This window comes from Macrotis lagotis, chromosome 7 (genome assembly GCF_037893015.1).
Source record: "Macrotis lagotis isolate mMagLag1 chromosome 7, bilby.v1.9.chrom.fasta, whole genome shotgun sequence".
In the NCBI taxonomy this organism is placed as follows: Eukaryota; Metazoa; Chordata; class Mammalia; order Peramelemorphia; family Peramelidae; genus Macrotis; species Macrotis lagotis.
The window spans coordinates 210302782-210324115 of NC_133664.1; the positions used below are offsets into that span (position 1 = coordinate 210302782).

At 36.7% G+C, this 21334-nt stretch overlaps 1 protein-coding gene across 2 annotated transcripts in view; it reads right to left on the reverse strand.

Moving 5' to 3' along the window:
* The window catches only part of NINJ2 (ninjurin 2), a 180275-nt gene that overhangs the window by 127649 nt on the left and 31292 nt on the right, over positions 1-21334 (reverse strand). The window lies entirely within an intron of this gene.

Sequence of the window (21334 nt, forward strand, 5' to 3'; positions counted from 1 at the left end):
ATCTTCCACACAACCATCAAATTAATATCCCTAAAGCACAATTTTCTTTTTGTCATTACCCTGTTTAAAAAGCTCTAGTATCTACTTATTACATTTAGATCCTAGATGTTATTCTAGAATCAAATATCTACTCTTCTGTTTAGCATTTGAAACTCATCACAATCACACTCCAACCTATTCTTCTAGGCTGATTATACATTCCCTCTTTATGTTCCAATATATAAATTGACATACTTATTAGTGTCCCACATATAACATTTTCTCTTCTGCTTTCATACTTGTATGAATTACCCCCAGCTTGAAACTGGCTCTCCAATGCTTCACTTCTATATAATGGAATCCCTAAGAAATGAAACAAAGAATAACCTCTTTTACTTCATAAAAAAAAATTAATCTAGGAGCGGAAAACCCTCAAGGTTTCTGACCAAAACAAAAATAATTGCAATTTACAGTCACTCTGACCCAATCAATGCTCAATAATCAAGTGGTACTTGACCTAGGACCTATTGTTGGTCAATCATTGAGAGCTAGAGTGATTTGTGACTGGTCAATCCTGAGATAGCTTTCCAGGTTTCAGAGATCAAAATTTCAAAATTTAATTCCTTGAATAGAATAAGATTTAATAAAATACTTGCTTGATTGGTTGTCTAAATTAAGTTCCAGTTTCTCCATTTTCCTAATTAGAAACTGATATTCCCCTTTGAGTCCAACCTATTATCATTCTACCTCTTCCAGTGCTACTTTCCTTTTATACTTTCCTATGTTCTCATCAAGATCTCCATTCCCTCCTCCTCTCAGTACTTTCTCGGGTGATTTAACCCTGCTCTGATTTCACTTTTAATCCCCTCCAACTAAAACACAAAAATTATCCATTTCAATTCTCCACTGTCTTTAGTTCTTGTCATTTTTCTCCCACCAAACTTCAGTCACTATCTGCCTCTATTGTCCTACTCTGAATCTACTGAATAGGACTAGAGGTAATCTCATAATCATGCTGAGTGAATAAATCACAAATTCATTTTATCCAACCTCAATTTACTGGGGCCTCATAGCAGTTCTTTTACTTCTTCCTAGTTGATTCCCCACCTCACTCCCTCACTTCCAAGTCTTCTCTTACTTTGTCTGGTCCTTTATATCTGCTTCTCCTCCCTCACTCTTAGCTGAGAACCTTGCCTCTTACTTTCTTGAAAAAAAAATTGAAGCCAGCAGGCAGGAGTTTCCTTTTCTCCTCATTCCCTCTTCCAAATTTCCCTATCTCTGTCATTGGTACCACTATTCTTCTATTCTCTCAGGTTCATCATAATCTTAGTATTATCCTAGATCAACCCCCAACATAACCAATCAGTTGTCAGTCTTGCATTTCTACCTTCCCACCATCTTGCCCATTTTGTGTCTTCTCTCTCTACATAGTTATCAAGCCCTTGACACCTTTAGCCTCTTAATTGGTTTCCTTGTCTTAGGTCTCTCCTCACTCCAGTCTATCCTCCATACTGCCACCAAAATCATTTTTTTAAATACAGATCTGATTCTATTCAATCAACTCAACTGAATTTCTATTGCCTCTCAAATGGAATAAACTCTTCTGTTTAGTTTTTAATGTCCTTCACAACCTGGCCCCAACCTATCTGACTTCATTGCACATTACTCCCTCTCCTGGGCTCTGATCCATTCCTCCCATGTGACACTCCCATCTTAATCCCATCATCTTTTGATGATGAAGCTTTTCCTGATCCCCTCTAACTGCTAGTGTACTCCTTCCTAAAATCATTTTAACAAAGTATATTTTATATATATAACAAAGTATATATTACAGTTTTAGTTTCTTGCACTAATTCTTAGTGTTTTTATCCCAAGACTCAGAGTCTGACAAAGTAGTTGCTTAAAATTCTTGTTGATTAACTGATATTCTGAGAATGCCATCTTCCTACTCCACTAACTTCTGAACTTTTTGTCTTTCTCCTGCTCTGCCCTACCCCCAATGCTTTTCCTTCCTCAATTTTCCAGTTTCTAAATCTCCTTTATTAAAAAAAAAAGATCTCTTTGGGACCTACACAGAACTTCCCTGAACCTGGAAGTCTTCAAAGGAGCCTTTCCTAAAATGGAGCAGACAAGTAGGTCACATCTGGATGATGGAGAGGGAAAAATGACTTTACAGATGGGGGGGGAGGGGGAAAGGCACATTCATTAGGAAATGAAAAACAAAGTAGTGGCTATTTTACAGACCGACAAGCCCCTGCCTGCCTGTTGCTACAGAAAATACAGACACTACCCAGGCAATACTGAAAAGAGCCACTGGCTTTTCTTGTGATTCAAGGGACATTTGCCAGGATTAAGACAGGAAAAAAATTAACTTCTCATCTCATCTTCTTCCCCTTCCCTGATACAGTGGAGGGAAGAAAGCTGATATTTTTTCCATCTTTTTTTTTGGGGGGGGGGGAGAAAGAGAGACAGAGACAGAGACAGAGACAGAGACAGAGACAGAGACAGAGACAGACAGAGACAGAGAGATCTCAAGGTCAGCTTGGCCTGAACTCCCAACAGCAGACTGGCTTCTTACTAACTCAAAGATAAACTTCCATAGAGGACTCATGTGTTTTTATCCTATGGACTGCATCTTTCAGTCCTGCAAGGTCAGGAGGAATAATTTAGAATCCTCACCTGAATGTAACACAGAGAAGTAGTAAATGGGCTTAATTGGAAGAGGCAGAAGGAGTCCTGGATTGGAAATCAGAGGAATGGAATTTGAATTCTAGTTGTTCTGCTTACATGGGCAAGTCACTACTTCTAACTGGGCCTCAGTTTCTTCAAATGTAAAATGAAAAGGTTGGAGTAAATGATCTCCAATGTCTCTTCCAGCTCTAAAAGTTTTAATTCCTTCCTTCATTGAAATAGAAAAGAGGATTAACAGAATTCAAAGCTGGGAGGAATCTTATAGATGTTCTAGAGCCCTTTCTGGTCCCTTCTCCCTACCCCAACCCACCTCAACTATGCAGTTGAGGTAAAGATATACAGAAAAGTTAAATATGCTGTCTAAGGCTAGAATTGAGATTTAAACCTAGGTCTTCTTGATTTAAGTCTAGTGTTTTCCTCACTACAGCACACTGCTCCTTCCAGCCCAGCTAGTTATAGAGCAAGTTACAACTTTTTTAGAATTACAGTTTTCCCCCCATCTCTCTTAAAGGGTAAGTATCCATTCTGGTTCTGATTGCTGAGAAAACTAAAATGGGGGAGGTAGGTGTGATATTAAATGTCCAGAACTCCCAGCTCCTCCCGGCTTCCATAATCACCACCTCCCTTTCCCTGGCTAGACTCAGTTCAAATGTGGGTGTGGGTGGGTCAAAGGTTTAGGAAATGGGTTATGGGAGGGAAAAGGTCCCGACTGCATGAAAACAGCCAGTCCAATTGTAAACATTGAAATCTGAACAGAAAATGTGTATCCGGGCCTTGAGATTGGTCCCTAGGCTCCAACTCCAGAGTACAGGGCAAACACACACACACACACACACACACACACACACACACATATACACATCCAAAGCTTGCCAAACAGCACACACTCTGTGTAGTAAACAAAACCCAGTTCTCTGGAAAGGGAATATGGAAATAGGGAGTTCACTTCTGGGGAGGACAGAGGGGTTTTCCATTCTCTTGGCATGGAGACTGGAGAATTTCCAACTCCTTAACTCCAGTGCAGATTGTTTCAAGTCTATGATGAATGAAAGAACTAAAGAATATTTATTAAGTATCTATTATATGTAAAGTGCCGTGAATACAAATAGAAAAGAAAGACAATTCTTGCTCTCAAGGAATTCATTCTAATGGGGGATACAACCCACATATAAAGTTTTAGCAGCAAGTCAGATGGAAAAATCCCATATTCCTTTGGGTACAACAGCTAAACAGCTGATAATGCAACATCTTTAATATCATTTCCTCCATCTGCCCTAAATTTCCTAATCCATAAAATGGAAATAATAATAACACCTACCTCCCAGGGTTGTTGTGAGGATAAAATAAGATTGTAAAGTACTTTGAAACCCTTAAAGCACTAAATCAATATAAGCTGTTATTTTTATTATTACTATATGTGTCTGTGTCTATGTTATTTATTATTCCTAAATAATAATAATAATAATTATTATTATTATTATATCAATAATTTCATTGATGTAAACACTTCTATTAAGAAGTTGAAAACCTTCCATACCTTAGTGGACAGTTTCATGAATTGTGACAAAATAAATCACCACCTAATAGCTATATTTCTGACAATAAGAGGAGGGGAACCCTCCAAAAATGACAGGTAGGGGTGGTTCTCCCTGAATTTTGATAATATTTAGATTAAATATGTGTTAACTCTCAGACAATAAGGGACAAATATTAACCTCCAGAGTTTGGTTTTAAGAAAGAGAAAAATAGAATTAGGCTAATGTACACATTTATTTATTTATTTATCTATTTATCTATCTATCTATTTATTTATTTAGGTTTTTTTGCAAGGCAAATGGGGTTAAGTGGCTTGCCCAAGGCCACACAGCTAGGTAATCACATTTATTAATATTTATAAGCTTACTGATCATAAAGAAGTGCATTGCAGGGGAGGGGAGGCTGTTTACAGAGCAAGATCTACAAAATGAAATCCTACACTGGGCTTTTTAATAGTTTGTACTATCAGAAGATCTGAAACATTGGCTTGACCAATTGAAGAAGGAAATGACCCCCAATTTAGGATAAGGTGGAGCAACTCAGGATGGAACTGAACATCAGACATTTCAGGAAAAGATGTGCCCTATCATAAGTAACCATTATGAAAAAGACCTTCACAAAGCTTGGCACCTTCCTTCCATAGGTGCTATCTTGATAATTTGGAAGAGAGCTGGCAAACCTTTGTTTCTTAAGTTAACATTTTTACATTCATATTTATATCTGCTCTTAAAGTCAAAGTTTACCTTTTACAATCAAGGAGGTTTTCTTAAAGACAAGGTTCACCATTTATAATTGTTAATTTGTTCTGATTAAGAGGAGGCTTTCTGTGTGAAGGGTGACTGTGATCAATTCAAATCAAGTATGTGTGTATCTTAAAAGGGCAAAATTCACTGTTAACAAACCTCATGAAGTTAATTATTCTGCCCTCTTCTATATCTAGAGAAATATTCTGGAAAAAGTGCAACTCTAGGAAACTTTGGTTTAAATCCCCTGACTACTTATATCTGGCAGAATGTTTCTTAATCTCTCTTGAACCTCAGTTTGCTTATCTATAAAATCAGAGAATTAATACTTGCACTCACAAGTTGTTGTGAGAAAACTTTATAAACCGTATAGCACAACATAAATTTAAATTTTAATATTATGTAAGGGAGCACTTGGAAGTCCAGTACTTGATCACAAAGGTTAGGGTCTGGTTGTTGCCATGGTTTGGTGTCACCAATTTAAATTAAACCTGTTCAGAATTTATTTTAAACAGATTAAAACCTTTTCACCTCCTGGAGAAGCAACAAGCATTTTGAGGACAGGAGTGAATAACAAAAGGCTAGGTGAGGTTTATTTGGGATACAGAGAGAGAAAGAGAGAGAGAGAGAGAGAGAGAGAGAGAGAGAGAGAGAAAGAGAGAGAGAGAGAGAGAGAACCAGGGATGAGACTTTGAATTCCACATATTCCATGAAGGGAGTTTTGGACAGGTTTTTATAATCTTGCCCATTCTCTGGGTACTGAAGGGTCTGTAACTTGAGGGCAAAGGCAAAGTCCCTCCCCCTCTTAGGATGGAAACCCTGTAGAAGGTTGAAAGTTAGGGGGTGGGAATGAGAAGGCAATACAAAATTTACATTTAACAATTGAAAAATTGAGAGTCAATTTATATCTCGGGGAGAGGATAGCATTTTTTACAAAGTTAAACAATATAAAGGATTACAAAATCTGTTTCCAATTACAAATCTACTATATTCATAACTCCCTGCATCATATTTCCATAATTAAGTATTGAAAAAATAGGAAATCAATCAAAGTAAATATATATTTTCTTGGTTTTTTTTTTCTTTCTTTTCTTTTCTTTCTGTTTTTCTTTTTCTTTCCTTTTCCTTTTTTTTTTCAAAAATATACCAGTGGTTAGAAGGTGGAATAGATAAAAACACCAGCCCTGAAGGCAGGAGAACCTGAGTTCAAATCTGATTTCAGTCACTTGACATTTACTACTGTAAGACCCTGAGTTATGAAACCTATGAACTTTTGCCTAAATTCCACTCCTAAGTTTCTGCCTGGTCATCTATCAGACCATGCAACAGGGGAACCTCCCCGAGGACCTGCATTCAATGATAACACGACACACTATCTCAAGACAACCAGCAGATGCTTGGAACTCCCCTACTGAACCATATATAAAGACTCTCCTCACTTTACTCAGGGTTCCAGGATCCTAGCCCTGTCCTAGGATGGAACCCTAGTTTGAGCTAGTTTAATAAACCCTTGCTATTGCATCTCCATCGTGTCGAGTGCCTCTGTTCCATAACTGGGGACTTTTCTCGGACCTTAACACTAGTTGTGTGATCTTGGACAAGTCATTCAACCCTGAGAGCCTCACATCCAGGGCCATCTCCAGGCCTCCTGATCCATATCTGATGCATGGATCCAGATAGCTCCAGAGGAGAGAGTGAGGCTGATGACTTAGCACAGCACCCCCTCACTCAAATTCAATTAATGTGCAGAAGATCATGATCGTCTTCTAGAACAATGAAAAATAACAACATTTAAGTATAAAAGATGAGACCATATAAGTGATCTCTTCTAGAGTTCAAATTATTCTCTTAAATGAATTAGAAAGGGAAAAACTGAATAGGATAAAGACTAGTAGTCTATGCCTCTGGGGGACTTTAAAAGTCTGTTTACTGGATCTCTGAGGGGCTTAAAGAAGAGCTCAGAGCCTAATAAATGGAATAGAAATCTAGAGGTAGAAGAAAGGAAAACTGTAAGGAGCCACTTGGAATCCAGGCAAGAACCAACCAGGCAAAAGCAACAAATGCAAAGAAAGAAATCAGGATTTTGTGAATTAGACTGCCTGAGCCAAAGGGGCATACCATGTACCCAGATAGAATTTATGTTGCTTTTAACCTTATCCCTCTTTTTTCTGCTTGAGGTCCTTCCTCTAAAAGAAGCTGGAGGTTTTTTTTTCCTTTGTATCTAAAAGAGAAGTTTGTTTACCTTTCTTTGTTTTAAATATTTCCTTTGTTTTTTAAAAAACATAGTAATTACTGGCTATAGCTAGTTGAAAGTACACTCAGGAGGAAGCAACTAAGAGGAAAGCATAACCAGAGAAAAGACAGAAATAGATTGAACACTGAGGTAATTTTCTAGAATTTCTGTCTTTGGCTAGAAGCTCAGAGCTAACAAAAAAGATCAAGAGAATTACAGATCTTTTGGTCATTTGATAGTATTTCCCAGCATGTAGAAGTGGTATTTATATGGTAGACTTATTTTGACAATAAGTGAGGAACAAATAGGGTGCTTGAATAACCTTGATCATTATGCCACTGTGAATATATTTTATGCTTTAATGCAAGTTTCAGCAAGACAGAAATCTCTCTTATCTCTCCTAGAGTCTAGCACTATATTCATTAGTCATTTGATCAATGTTTATTTAATATGTCCTGTAGCATGGTACAACTCTAGATTCTGCCTCTTCCTTCTCTTCCACAATAACTGTAGTGATGTGACAGGTGACAAAGAAATCCATTATCACTTGGGTCCTTATACCCTTCATCTGCAATATCTCTTTTCCAGATTGGTTAAATGAGATGCCTTTTCCCAGACTGGGTGTAAATCTTTACAAATATGTGGGAGGAAGGGAATTGTAGGAAAATTGCAGAATAAGGCAGGAAATTACCTGGCTTTTCCAAATTTTCCCCCACCCCAAATAAAATAATGTCTTAAAGTGACTTTTTTAAGCAGCAGGAATTATTAAAAGTCTGGATAAAGCAGTTGTCCAATGTAAAACAACTGGGGTGGATGTTAATCATTAAGAAAGATCTGAAGTAACAGTGCAGTAGTCTGGTCAGAGCAAACCCTGGTGAAAGCCAGGGCTAACTTTCAATCCATGGATAGGGAAGACTGCAGACTAGCATTGGGGCCCTCCACTTCCCTGGATGTGGAACCCAGGTGCATTGGCCAGACTTGGTCTCAGACTATGACTGCTAGTGAGAAGGAGCAAGTGGATGCTGGGTAAGTGAAGTAAGAGAAGAGTGGTCATTCACAGGAGAACAAAGTCCCTGGTTTCAGTTCCAGGGCAGAGGAGCAAACAGAAGCTTGCAGCCCCAGGAGGCTGTGAGTGTATGCAGAAACCAGAGGGAGAGAGAAATTTTTTTGCAATGGTAGAGGTGCTAAGGGATCTGGTCATGGCTCAGGAGCTGATCCGGCATTATTCATAAACCAAGACATGAGCTAGGAGGAAGCATGACTACATTTGGGGTAAGATCATACAATAATGGAAGAACCAAAAAGTTAAACACTCTCAGAGAGAGCTAGCATGAAATAGCATGAAAACCCTGAATCCTGAGAAAATATTCCCCAAACCCCAGTAACTGAGCTTCACACTAATAAAAAAAATTAACAGCCAAAAATGAGACTTTTTTAAAAAAATGAATAAACAGCAGAGGAAGAACCTGACAATAGATATGTTCTATGGTGATAGAGAAGATCAGGATTCAAACTCAAAAGACAATGAAGTCAAAACAAATGCTTTTAAAGCTTCAGGCAATAAAGTAAAAAAGTCACAAGTCCAAAAAGAGTTCAAAAAGAGATTTTAAAAATCAAATAAAAAATAGAGGGAAAATTGGGAAAGAAAATGATGAAAAGAAAATCAATGAGAAAGATAAAAAATTTTACTGAAGTACATAACTCCTTAAAAATTAGAATTGAGCAAGGGTAAGCTAATGACATCATAAGGCATCAAGAAATATTTTTTAAAGTCAAAAGAATGAAAAAATAAAAAATTACATTAAATATCTCATTGGAAAAACAACCAACCTGGAAAACACATTGAGAAGAAATAATATAAGACTTGTTGGTCTACTTAGAAGTCATTATTTAAAAAAAAAGAACTATACTTCAAGAAATTATTAAGAAGGAGGCAGCTAAGTGGTGCAGTGGATAGAATACCTGCCCTGGAGTCAGAAGTACCTGAGTTCAAATCCAGCCTCAGACACTTAATAATTACTTAGCTGTGTGGCCTTGGGCAAGCCACTTAAACTCCATTTGCCTTGCAAAATCCTCAAAAAAAAAAAAAAAAAGGAAAAAATCCACCAATCACTGATTGCAAAAGACATCCAAATAAAACTCACAGGAACTTTGCGTTATGTTTAATGCTCTCAATTCAAGGAAAACTGTTATAAGCACCTTGAAAGAAACAATTCAAATATTGTGGAGCTACAGTCAGTAAATCATAAGATTTAGCAGCTTCTACATTAAAAGACTGGAGGACAAGGAATAAGATTCTGAGAAGCAAAGGAACTGGGTGAATAACCAAGGATACCCTACCCAGCAAAGCTAAGTATAATCCTTCAAGGGAAAAAAATGAATATTTAATTAAGAGACCCCAAGCCTTTTTGAGGAAAAGACCAGGACTGAACAGAAAATTTGATTTACAAATATAAAAATCAGGAGAAATATAAGAAGGAAAACATGAAAGACCATTCATAAGGGATTTAATAATGTTAAACAGTTTATTTCTATTATGGAAAAATGATGTTTGTAACTCTTAAGAATGTTATCATCACTATATTGGTCATAAAAGTATACATAGAGGATCTGAGGTTGAATTGATTATGATGGAATGATCCTAAAAAAAATAATATTGGTTTGGGAGAGGTAAAATGGAGCAAATTATCTCATACAAAAGAGTATGAATGGAAAAACTTTTGTAGTAGAGAGAAAGATCACATAGAGGCAGATAACAGGAACTTTATTTCTTATTGGAATTGGGTTACAGAGGGTATAGCATATACATCTATTGGTGTATAAAAATAAAAACTGCCTAGATTAAAAGAAGAGAAAATAGGTCTATTTTAGAAAAAGAAGTTAATAGGTCATAAATGAGCTTCCTAAGGAAAAAAGCATCAGTACCAAATGAATTTAAAGTAAATTCTATCAAATATGTAAAAACCAACTAGTTTCAATGTTAAATAAATTATTTGAAATAAGGAGTTATACCAAATTCCTTTCATGAAATAAATTTTGTTCTGATAACTAAACCAGGAAGAGCAAAAACAGAGAAGAAAATTATAGATCAATTTCACTAATGAATATTGATCAAAAATTCTAAATAAATCACTAGCCAGGAGACTACAGCAATATATCACAAAGATATATGTATATGAATGATCAATGGATATATGTAAAAGTATGATTATAGACATGTATGAAAATGTGTATATGCATATATATGAATATATAATGGGTATATATTTGTATGTGTGTGTATGTATTTGTATATCTTGAAGGGAGGTGGAAAATTGTAATAGAAATGCTAGCAATAGTAATAAAAGAAAATAATTCATCTCTTTATGCAGATATTATAGTATACTTGGAAATTCTAGAGAACATTATTGCCTAGAAATATTGAACTATGTTCACCTCAACTAGCAAGTGCCCACAATATAATTCAGAAGTTCTTTCAGTTTTAATTCAGGCAGTTCAACCATTGCTCACTCCTCCATCTCCATGAGGCTCCCAGGTAGTTGGGGCCAGTGCTGCAAAGGAAAGAGAATGCAAAGACAAACCCTCTAACACTATTGATAGAGTCAACCTTGCTCCAACAACTGCTTTGCCCTTTTTGAGAAAGTATCACTTAACCTAGATCTGTGAGTTTTCTAACCCTGGGGTTGCCTGCTACTTGCTAGGGAACATCTTGGCAGTAAGGCCTACAGAATCCTCTGATCTGGTGCTGACATGGCAAGTGCAGGTAGTGTTAAGGTCCAAGAAAAGTCCCCAATTACGGAACAGAGGTACTCAACACGATGGAGATGCAATAGCAAGGGTTTATTAAACTAGCTCAAGCTAGGGTTCCATCCTAGGACAGGGCTAGGATCATGGAACCCCGAGTAAAGTGAGGAGAATCCTTATATATGGTTCAGTAGGAGATTTCCAAGCATCTGCTGGTTGTCTTGAGATAGTGTGTTGTGTTATCATTGAATGCTGATCCTGGGGAGGTTCCCCCATTGCATGGTCTGATAGATGACCAGGCAGAAACTTAGGAGCAGAATTTAGGCAAAAGTTCATAGGTTTCGAAACTCAGGGTCTTACAGTAGGACTCAAAATTCACTTAATCTAGGAGCTTTTTAGGGGTGAATTAATTAAATGTTTGTTGATAATTTTGTATGGCCTCTGAGTGATGTTATAAATATCCAAATGGCCCTTGGCAGAGAAAAAATTCCCTACCCTTGTGCTAAAGGGATTCCTATTCTGCCATCCATTAACATCTGAGGAAACAATATTCTAACCATCTGTCACCACCAAAGACCCCCTTGGTGAAAGAGACTTCAAGTCTGAAACAACAAATAAGCACTATTTTTTCTGAGAATATGATAACTGTTGCCCTAGACTTATGGTCTTTATCACCATATGACTCTCTTAGCTGTCATTATCATCAAAGCCCCTGAGTCAGTACTTGCCCTTCTTAAGGATTATGAGGGAGAAGAATAGAAGAATGAAGTGACTGCCCTCCTCACATATTGCCCAGAATTAGTGACTTCCTTCTAGGGACATGTGGTGAGGGGTCAGCAGGTGAAGCAGTAGTAAAGCTCAATGCTGCCTCACTGACTGACTCCTCACCCAATATCCCAGTTCTTCCTCATAACCTTCCTGAATACCAGGCCCATCAAACTGTTTCTCAACTTTATACCTCATTAACTGGCACTTCCCCTGCCTTTACGGTCCCCTTCCTCTACAGTTGACCAACTTTTACCTTCCACTCTCCTCATTTCTCTAAACCCCCCCCTTTTCTTGCTCCTCTATCCTCACTCTCTCATCCTTACCCTGATCAGTCTGTCCTTTCCAGCCTATCCTCTTTCTGGCTATCATTGATTGTCTGACAATAGGTCATAACCCAAGTTTCATTAGGTCACTGGTGAGCACTGATGATTCAGTAAGTGTAAATATCAAGTGTTTCTGTTTTGGCCAGAAAGCCAGAGGGTCTTCCCCTCCCAGATTGGGTTTTTTTTTTTGTGTGTTATTTTTGACTAGCATTAAAAGGTTAAGGTCTCCTACTATATCCAAAGGCATTTCTAGTCATACTGATCTATGTTTTGCTACTGGACCCAGATGGCTCCAGAGGAAAAGTTGAGGCTGGTAACTTTGCATAGTACACCCTCACTTAAATCCAATTCACTTGTAAGTCATGCTCTCACTTTCATGATATCATGGTCCTCCTCAAGAACAAAGGACAAATTATGTACTTTGCCTCCTCTTCATCCTAAATCTTTTTCTTTACTTCTCCCCACCTCCATCTTCTTGCTTTCAAGAAAAACCAGATCACCTTTTTCAAAACTGGGTGCTCTTCAATCTCATTTACCTCAGCACAACAAGTCAGGAAGAACTGGCATCTTCCCTTTTTGCCATTAATGCTCTGAACACTCTCATTCCAGATATTCAGCAGGTGGTGGAGAGTGAAGATGGCAGAACAGCAGCAAAATAGCTGAGCTTTCACCAAGCTACCACATCAAGGGTAGAAAAAGAACATCTGATGAAATAATGCTTGAGGTATCTGAAAGACAAAATTCTGAGCCGATTTCCATTTATTAATAAGGCTAGCAATTACCAATAAATGGAGTCGATGGCCTCTCTCAATGACCAAAGACCTTAAGTGAGAGCTGACAATGTCTCTTATAACAAGATGAGAGAGCAAAATCTCATGGTGTATCTTCTTCTCATTGGCTATTGATGATGGGCAAAATTGAGATTATACATCATTTGGACCTCCCTTCCTGAAACTCCCTTAACTACAGCCAAGACATGTGATTTGAGTGACAAAACAAGGGTTCTCAGGTGATGGGATTAGTCTCCAAGCAATGGAATTAGACTGAAGGTAATCAGAATTACTGTAATTTGAACCTTTTAGGTTAATCAAGTTTCTCTGGAAAGTGGGTGAAGAATGGAGTTACAAATTGGAGGTTATTACAAGACAAAAGCTTGAACTTTAGGCAAGGTTCTCTGGGAAGTGTGTGATGGGTAAAATTTATAAGGAGAAGGAATATTAAAGGAATATTCCTCTAAATATTAAATATTTAATATAATAATTTAATGTAATTAAATATTTAAGGAATATTAAATATAATTTTGATTATATTTTAGCAAAATAGAATAGAAATCAAATTTCAATTTTATATAGTCAAAGAGAAAAGAGACAATCAGAAGCCTAAGGAGGAGAGAGTGATGCTGGTGACTTTACACAACTCTCCTTCACTTAAATCTGATTCATTTGCAAGGATTCTACCCAGAAAAGTCAAGCCTGTGAGTAAATTTCATGGAAAACTTACCAAAAGTGGACTGTGGATAAGCAGGAAAATCTGGAGCCTGTAACTATACCCTTCAGACCAGGGATCAACTATGGACACTTGAAATCTGCAACTGCCTTGCTCTGATATCAGTCTGGAATCTGGAGCCTGCAAAATTCAGACTAGAAGGGCAGCTATCAGACCGCACCCCAGACTACATCCTTGATTAGATAACTCACTGGCTTGGTCTGTTCCTGAGATCCTTGAAGCACACAATGCCCAGTACCAGTAGGAAGCAGTAGAAGACCCCCAGATAATATAGACATGACCCCCCATTCCTTCAAGAATTGCATTTCCCCACTACAAAGTGGGGAATCTAGTAAGATTAGATAAATGAATCAACAAAAGAAGTCAACATGATAAAGCAATGCTAGCACCCAGGGGGAAAGACAAAAATCTAGGAAAAGAAAATGCCCCAAAAATCTCAAACAAAAACACAATTTGTCTCCAAAATTTATTAGCATTCCTGGGAAAAGCAAAACAAATTTAAAATAATATTACAAATGCCATTAGAAATTAAATGAGGAAAGATTTGGAAGGATAATAAATAGCTAAGTATTGGAGGTATAAAACCTTACTTAGAGATAAAAATTAATACAGAACAAATAGAAAAATAAAATAACTAATGAAAACTAACTAGACTTCTTAGAATAAGATGGTAGAATGAAAATATAAAGTTTCTACTAACCACCTCCTACAAGAAATGCTAAAATTAATACCCTTAGGAATGTCATGGTCAAAATCTAGAGTTTCCAGGAAAATGCTGGAAGCAGTTGAAAAAAGAGTTCAAATACCGAAGAGTACAGTCAGGATCACACAAGATTTGGCAGCTACCACTTAAAAGAAGAAGGAAACTTGAAATTATTCCAGAAAATAAAGGTTTGAAACTGAGCATAACCCATCTGGTAAAAGAGTATCAGGTGGGAAATGGATTTTTAATGAAATGGAAGACTTCCAAATAATCTTGATGAAAAGACCAGAACTAAATAGACATTTTAAAATGCAAACAAAGGACTCCAAAATAAATATAGAAAATATGTTTGAATAATTGGAACTATATGATAGCTAATTTTTAAAATAATATTTTATTTTATAATTTATTTTCACCCAAATACACAAAAAGACATTATTTAGCATACACTTTTGAAAATTTTGAATTATAAATTTTCTCTCTTCCTCCTTCACTTCTTCCCCCCTCTCTGACTAGTAAGCAATTTGATATAGGTTATACATGTTCAATCATGTAAAATATGTAAAATATAGTACTATATTAGTTATGTTGTAAAAAAATACAGAAAGTGAAAACCAGTAAGCTTTGATTTGCATTCTGACTCCATCAGTTCTTTCTCTGAAAGTGGATAGCAAGGATTAATTTTTTTTTAACTTAATAGGAGAGAAGAAACAAAAATCCCCTCAGAACCCTAATAGTCTTAAGGGGTAAAGCAGGATTTGCAGTAGAATAGATTAGGTATACATTACAGAAGCAACCTACAGAAGCAAATGAACCTAGTAACAAAGTTAAACAAATACAAGATACTTAACTACTGGAGTAAGGACTCACTATTTGATTGAAAAATAAAACTGCTAGGAAAATTAGATAGAAGAATAAAAGAAATTAAGTTTGATCAACAACTCATATCCAAATAAACTTTAAATGAATACAGAACCTATATATAAAAGGTCACAGCAAAACCAAACTATAGAAATGTGATATTCAAAAAAGTTTGAAAGACATAATTTCTGGATATTTTAATCTGAGTAATAAATCATTTTATTAATAATGCCAACATTTTTATTAATAAAAGATGGTCATTTGACCATCTCTCTCTTTTAGATCAAAGTCAATCATGGCACTTGGGGGATGGGAGGTGGCTTACCACTTATATATCCTTTAGAAAAGGGTTCTCATTGGTTAACAATTAATGAGAGAATGAATGTTACAATGAAGGGCTGAACCTATTTAAATGCACTTTAATTATGCCATTTACTCCTAAATTATCCCCCAGCCTTGGGCAATCTATTCAAAGAATTTATCCCCACCCAATCTTGAATGACTACCCTCTGTGAGTGAGATCTGAACTTGTCTTAAGAAAATTAGTTGGGGCAGCTAGGTAGTTCAGTGGATAGAGCATGGGCCCTGGAGTCAGGAGTACCTGAGTTCAAATCTAACCTCAGACACTTAATAATTACCTAGGTGTGTGGCCTTGGGCAAGCCACTTAACCTCAGTGCCTTGCAAAAAAAAATCTAAAAAAGAAAAAAAAGAAAATTAGTTCAAAGGGCAACTAGGTGGTACAATGGATGAGCATAGACCCTGGAGCCAGGAGGACTTGAGTTCAAATGTGACCTCAGACACTTAATAGTTACCTAGCTGTATGACCTTTGGCAAGTCACTTAACCCCTCCATTGTCTTGCAAAAAACAAAAAAGAAAAGAAAATAGAGACTGAACTTTTGAAATCAGGATTTTAGAAAAAGGAGGGAACTCTGGAATTCCCCAAATAATTGGTTATTAATAATCATTTCTCTCAGAAATAAGAAAGAAATTACCCATTTCATCTATTGATTGGGGAAGAATTAATGATCAAGCAAGGGGAAAAGGATCTTATATGAGGAAATGGAAAATAATGATTCCATAAAACTAAATAGTTGCACAAACTCATCCAATACAATTAAGATTAGAATGGGGGAAAATTAACTAAGGAAAAGATTTTTGCAGTAAACTTCTATGATTAAAATCTCTTTTCTAAGATAAACAAGGAACCGATTTAAATGTAAAAGTTACAGTGCAATTGTTCAGATGTCTAAGGCTAAGCAGGATATGAATAGGTAATTCTCAGGGGAACAAACCCAGGTTATTCATAATTATATTAAAATGTATTCCAAATCATTAATAACTATAGAAATTAACATTAACACAGTTCTGAAGTTTACCTCATACCCATTAGATTATCAAAGAACACAAGAAAATGACAAATGGAGAAACTGTAGAAAAGCAGACACACAGAGGAATTATTCATAGAATTATGAATATAGGTTCAGCTATTCTGAAAAGCACTAAACAGTGCATGACATAGATATTATCACAGTTAGACCTATATCCAAAAGAGATTTTTAAAAAGAAGAAAAGTTCTGTACATACAAAAGCATTTATAGCATGTTTTATCTTCTTTTTTTTTTTTTTAGGTTTTTGCAAGGCAAATGGGGTTAAGTGGCTTGCCCAAGGCCACACAGCTAGGTAATTATAAATGTCTGAGACCAAATTTGAACCCAGGTACTCCTGACTCCAAGGCTGGTGCTTTATCCACTACACCACCCAGCTGCCCTGCAGCATGTTTTATCTTAATGGCAAAAAATTAAAAACTAAGGGAATGTGCATCAACTGTGAACTGACTACAGACAGACATTGTGATATGTACCTTAACAACAACATAGGGTGATGATCAACCCTAATGCTCACTCCATCAGTGCAATAATCAGGGACAATTTTAGGGGATCTATGATGGAAAATACCATCTATATCCAAAGAAGGAACTGTGGAGTTTAAACAAAATGCAAAGATTATTATCTTTGATTTTTAAAATCATATATGAGGAAATTGAAAATAATGATTCCATAATCTATTATGTAATTTTGCCATCTCTAATGTTTTCTTTCTTTTGGATCTGTTTCTTCTCTCAACACATTCAATTTGGATCCATGCATATAGTGGAAACAAATATAAAGACTATAGCAGAGTGCCTTTTGTTGGGGGGAAGGGGGGAGGGAGGAAAAAACTGTAAAATTCAGAACTTTGCAAAAAAAATGACTAGTAGAAACTACTATTGCATATAATTGGAAAACAAATAAAATGTATAATTAAAGAAAAGAAATTGTGCTATATAGTGGAATATGATTATGCTGTAAGAAATGAAGAAAAATATAATTTCTAAGAGACATGGAAAGATTTGTATGAACTGACACAGAATGAAGCAAGAACCAGAAAATTCTATGGCATCAATGTTATAAAAACAAGCCATTTTGAAAAACTTCAAAACACTGATCAACTAAGAATGTTGCTCATTCCAGTAGTAGAAGTAGACTAATGAGAAGAATAAGAAATGCATTTTTTGCTTTGACAGTGATGGAATATATTTTGTTTGACTAATTTGTGCAATAGATAAAGTGCCAGGCCTGGAATCTGAAAGAGTCATCTTTGGTGAGTTCAAATCTGTTTGCTTCAGTTTCCTTCTCAGTGAAAAATTAGTTAAGAGAAGGAAATGGTAAACCACTCCAGTATCTCTACCAAGAAAACCCCAAATGAGGTCATGAAATGTCAGACACAATTGAAAATGACTTCACACACACACACACACACACACACACACACACACACACACACACACACACACACAGACACTCATGCATATGAGCACACACATATATTAAATGATATGGAGGTTCTCTATATTTTCTTTCTTCCCCTCTGTACTTTCCTTCCTTCCCTCTTTTCCTTTTTTCTTATAAAGGAAGAAGATAGGAAAGAAAAAAAAAGATTGGTATGAAAAAAGTATTGAAAATTAAGTGATAGGGGCAGCTAGGTTGCGCAGTGGATAGAGCACTGGCCCTGGAGGGGCCTCCTGAACTCAGGGCCTTCTAAACCCAGGAGTCCTGAGTTCAATTCCGATACTTAATAATTACCTAGCTGTGTGGCCTTGGGCAAGCCACTTAACCCCATTGCCTTGCAAAAACCTAAAAAAAAAAAATTAAGTGATAAGGCACGGTACCTGTGCAGAAATGCAGAAACATTTCCACAGGGAAATTTTTTATGCTTAAATTTAACTTTTTTTGTTTGTGGTTTGAGATGTCTATCTTGTTCCCTTTTCCCTCCCCAGTTCCTGAACACAGGAATTGCAATCTTTGTTTCTTCAGGAGATGCCAGCTAGGTCATTAAGGTAGTACTTGTGCCACCCCATATAGAGTGTATAGTTCTACGTCTGCAAGTGGAATTCCCTATAGTTTGCCCCATCCAGGAATCTGTACCAGCTCCTCACGCTTTTCTCTCTCCCCCAGCTTAACTTTTGATAGACCTTAGTTCCCCAACTTCCAGTCACATAGATGTTTCATAATGCGTGATTTCCCTGGGGTGGTTGGAAATGCTTTTTTTTTCTAGTTGAGAAATGGTTCTAGTTCTCCCTTCCTCAACTGTGACTCCTTGCCCCTCACCCCCCATTCCTTGGTAGAGCAGTAATTTGCTGCTCAATGATACTCAAGGAAGGCACCACAAAATATGCAAAAGAAAAAAGTATAAATGGTCCTCTCAAATCCACATTTTAATCTTAATTCTTTTGATCAGGGAGTGAAGAGATGGGAGAGGACCTTGGAAGATGGGGAGATCCCAGGACACTAGAACGGGGAGAATCAAGGGAGAACCCAGCAACTGCTAGGGGATGGGGAAACTTTCTGGTGGCTTCCTATTAAAACTATTCCTACTGACTAGCTATTATCTGACATAAAAAAAAGACTTGTCAATATCCTTTGTATTTTGATGCCTTGGGGGAAACCCAGGTTGCCTTTTCCTAATTATGGTCTGGCCCCTAAGTTTCCCTGTGGCCCTTTTTCTTCTAGTTAATTTTCCAAGCTTTTGTAGATCTTACCTTGAGATGGGACAACTTAGAAATCCCCAGTACTTTTCATCATTTCCTTTGCCCCTTTTCTAGGAACTCCCCACATGCTGTCATTAATTGCTCCCTATGTTCCTATCTCATCCCGTATTTTGTCTTCCCCTAGGGCGAGCTATAACACCCTTAACTATATCCAGCTTCATATCCTGGTCTTGAACATTCTACCTCCCCCCTCCTTAGCCCTATTCTATTACCTTTTATGTCTTTAAGAATCCCCTGCTTTGAAAATTATGCTACTACCTGGTTAAATTTAATAAATACTTTTTCAAACAATAAACTATATGAAATAGTTCGCAGTTTCAAAAACAGCCTACTTTTTTGTTCTTTTCTATATATTGGAATATCTGTTTATTGATGACTGTCAAATTCATAAAAAGAAAAAAATTTGATCTCCTGTTTTCCTAGGTCCCCCACTTCCATGGCTTTATTAAGGCAGCAAATTTGCTATATGTAATGCTTTGTTTTATTTTTGCTGGGATAATACAGGAGTCTCATTTGGTCTTTATTGCCAGAGTATCATTCTTTATCCTAGGGAAGCTTCTTTCCCTGATTTTAGGGGCAGTGGAGCTTTACTTATAAAAGCCAGCTTCAAACAAGGAGAATCCATGAATACCTCCAGTGGATAGCTCTTATAATTTCCAATAAAGTCACTCTGCTTTCTCTCTCCCCCCCTCCACATTTGCCTTGAACATTTTGTTCATCTTCTCCCCACACTTTTAAGAGTTTTGCTTTCAAAACTATTAAACTATTTAATTTTACCTATCCTGAAAGGTGGAAACTACCAAGGAAACCACCAAAATGATTTATAATGATTTAGAGTCAGTTGCTGGCCTAAACCCTGGGATTTCATCAATTCCCCTTTCTGGGGATTCACAATTATTCATAAATCCCTGTTTCCCTTCCCTATCCTATAGTTCTTTCCCTCCATACTGTTTCTCTAACTATCATCTCTGCTTCCTTTCCCTAATTTCTTGATCTTATCCTTGATCTCCTAGCACAAAAAGACAATAAGTTTATGCACAATGTTGCTCATATAATGTTAAAAAATAATGTCCATGGGGTGGCTAGGTGGCATAGTGGACAGAGTACTGGCCCTGGAGTCAGGAGTACCTGAGTTCAAATCTGACCTCAGACACTTAATAATTACCTAGCTGTGTGGCCTTGCACAAGCCACTTAACCCCATTTGCCTTGCAAAAACCTAAAAAAAAAAAGTGTCCTTAATGGGATTCATACCAATGAAACCACAGGCTTTATCCTTAAAAAAAAAAAAAAAGAGTGGAATACCATCTTAAATTTGGAACCCTGGAAGTCTTCAAGTAGAAGCTTGGTGGATCAGCTCTGCCTAAGGATTCTTCAGTTAGATGGGTGGTAGAACAAGATGTCAAACATTCCTTGCAACTCTTAAAGTGCTCCCAGCAGAGGATAGGATCAAAGAGTTCTCCAAAGAAGATTGCAAACTATAAAGGACCATAGGAAAGAATGTTCCAAATCATTAAAAATAAGAGAAATGAGAAATGCAAGTCAAAACAACCCTGAGGTTTTACTTTACACTTTGCAAAATAGCAAAGAGGACAGAAGATGGAAATATTCAATGTTGGTTGGAATTAGGTAAAGAAAATGAGTAAAATGTCCATACTTTTTGATGGTGAGATTCCACTATTAGGTTTGCACCCTGGTCATTGATAAGAAGAAAGCCCCCATTATACACCAGTATATTTATCACAGCAATTTTACAATTGTATGAAAAGATAAAGGGTCTAACTAATTCATTGAGCTTTTTATGATAACTAAAGGTCAAGATTGTTGATTTAGCCCTGTTATTGAGAAGGCCATAAAAGTATATTGGGAGGAAAGCTAAATTTGAATCCTAGCTCAAATACTACTTGTATGACACAGTTTCATAATTAAAAAAATTAAATAATTTTCTCAGTATTTTTGATCATCTGTTAAATGGGATAAAATCAACTCAGAGTGGGGGCATTATAATTATAAATTGTAAAACTCTATAGAGATATAAGCTATTATTTTTACCATTCCATTCCTTCTTCACTGCACTAGTGACTAGAAACCATTCAGAGGAAGTTTTGTCTCCTAAGCTAGCCTCATGTAGTGAGGAGTGTCTCTCCTTCTTCCTAGCTG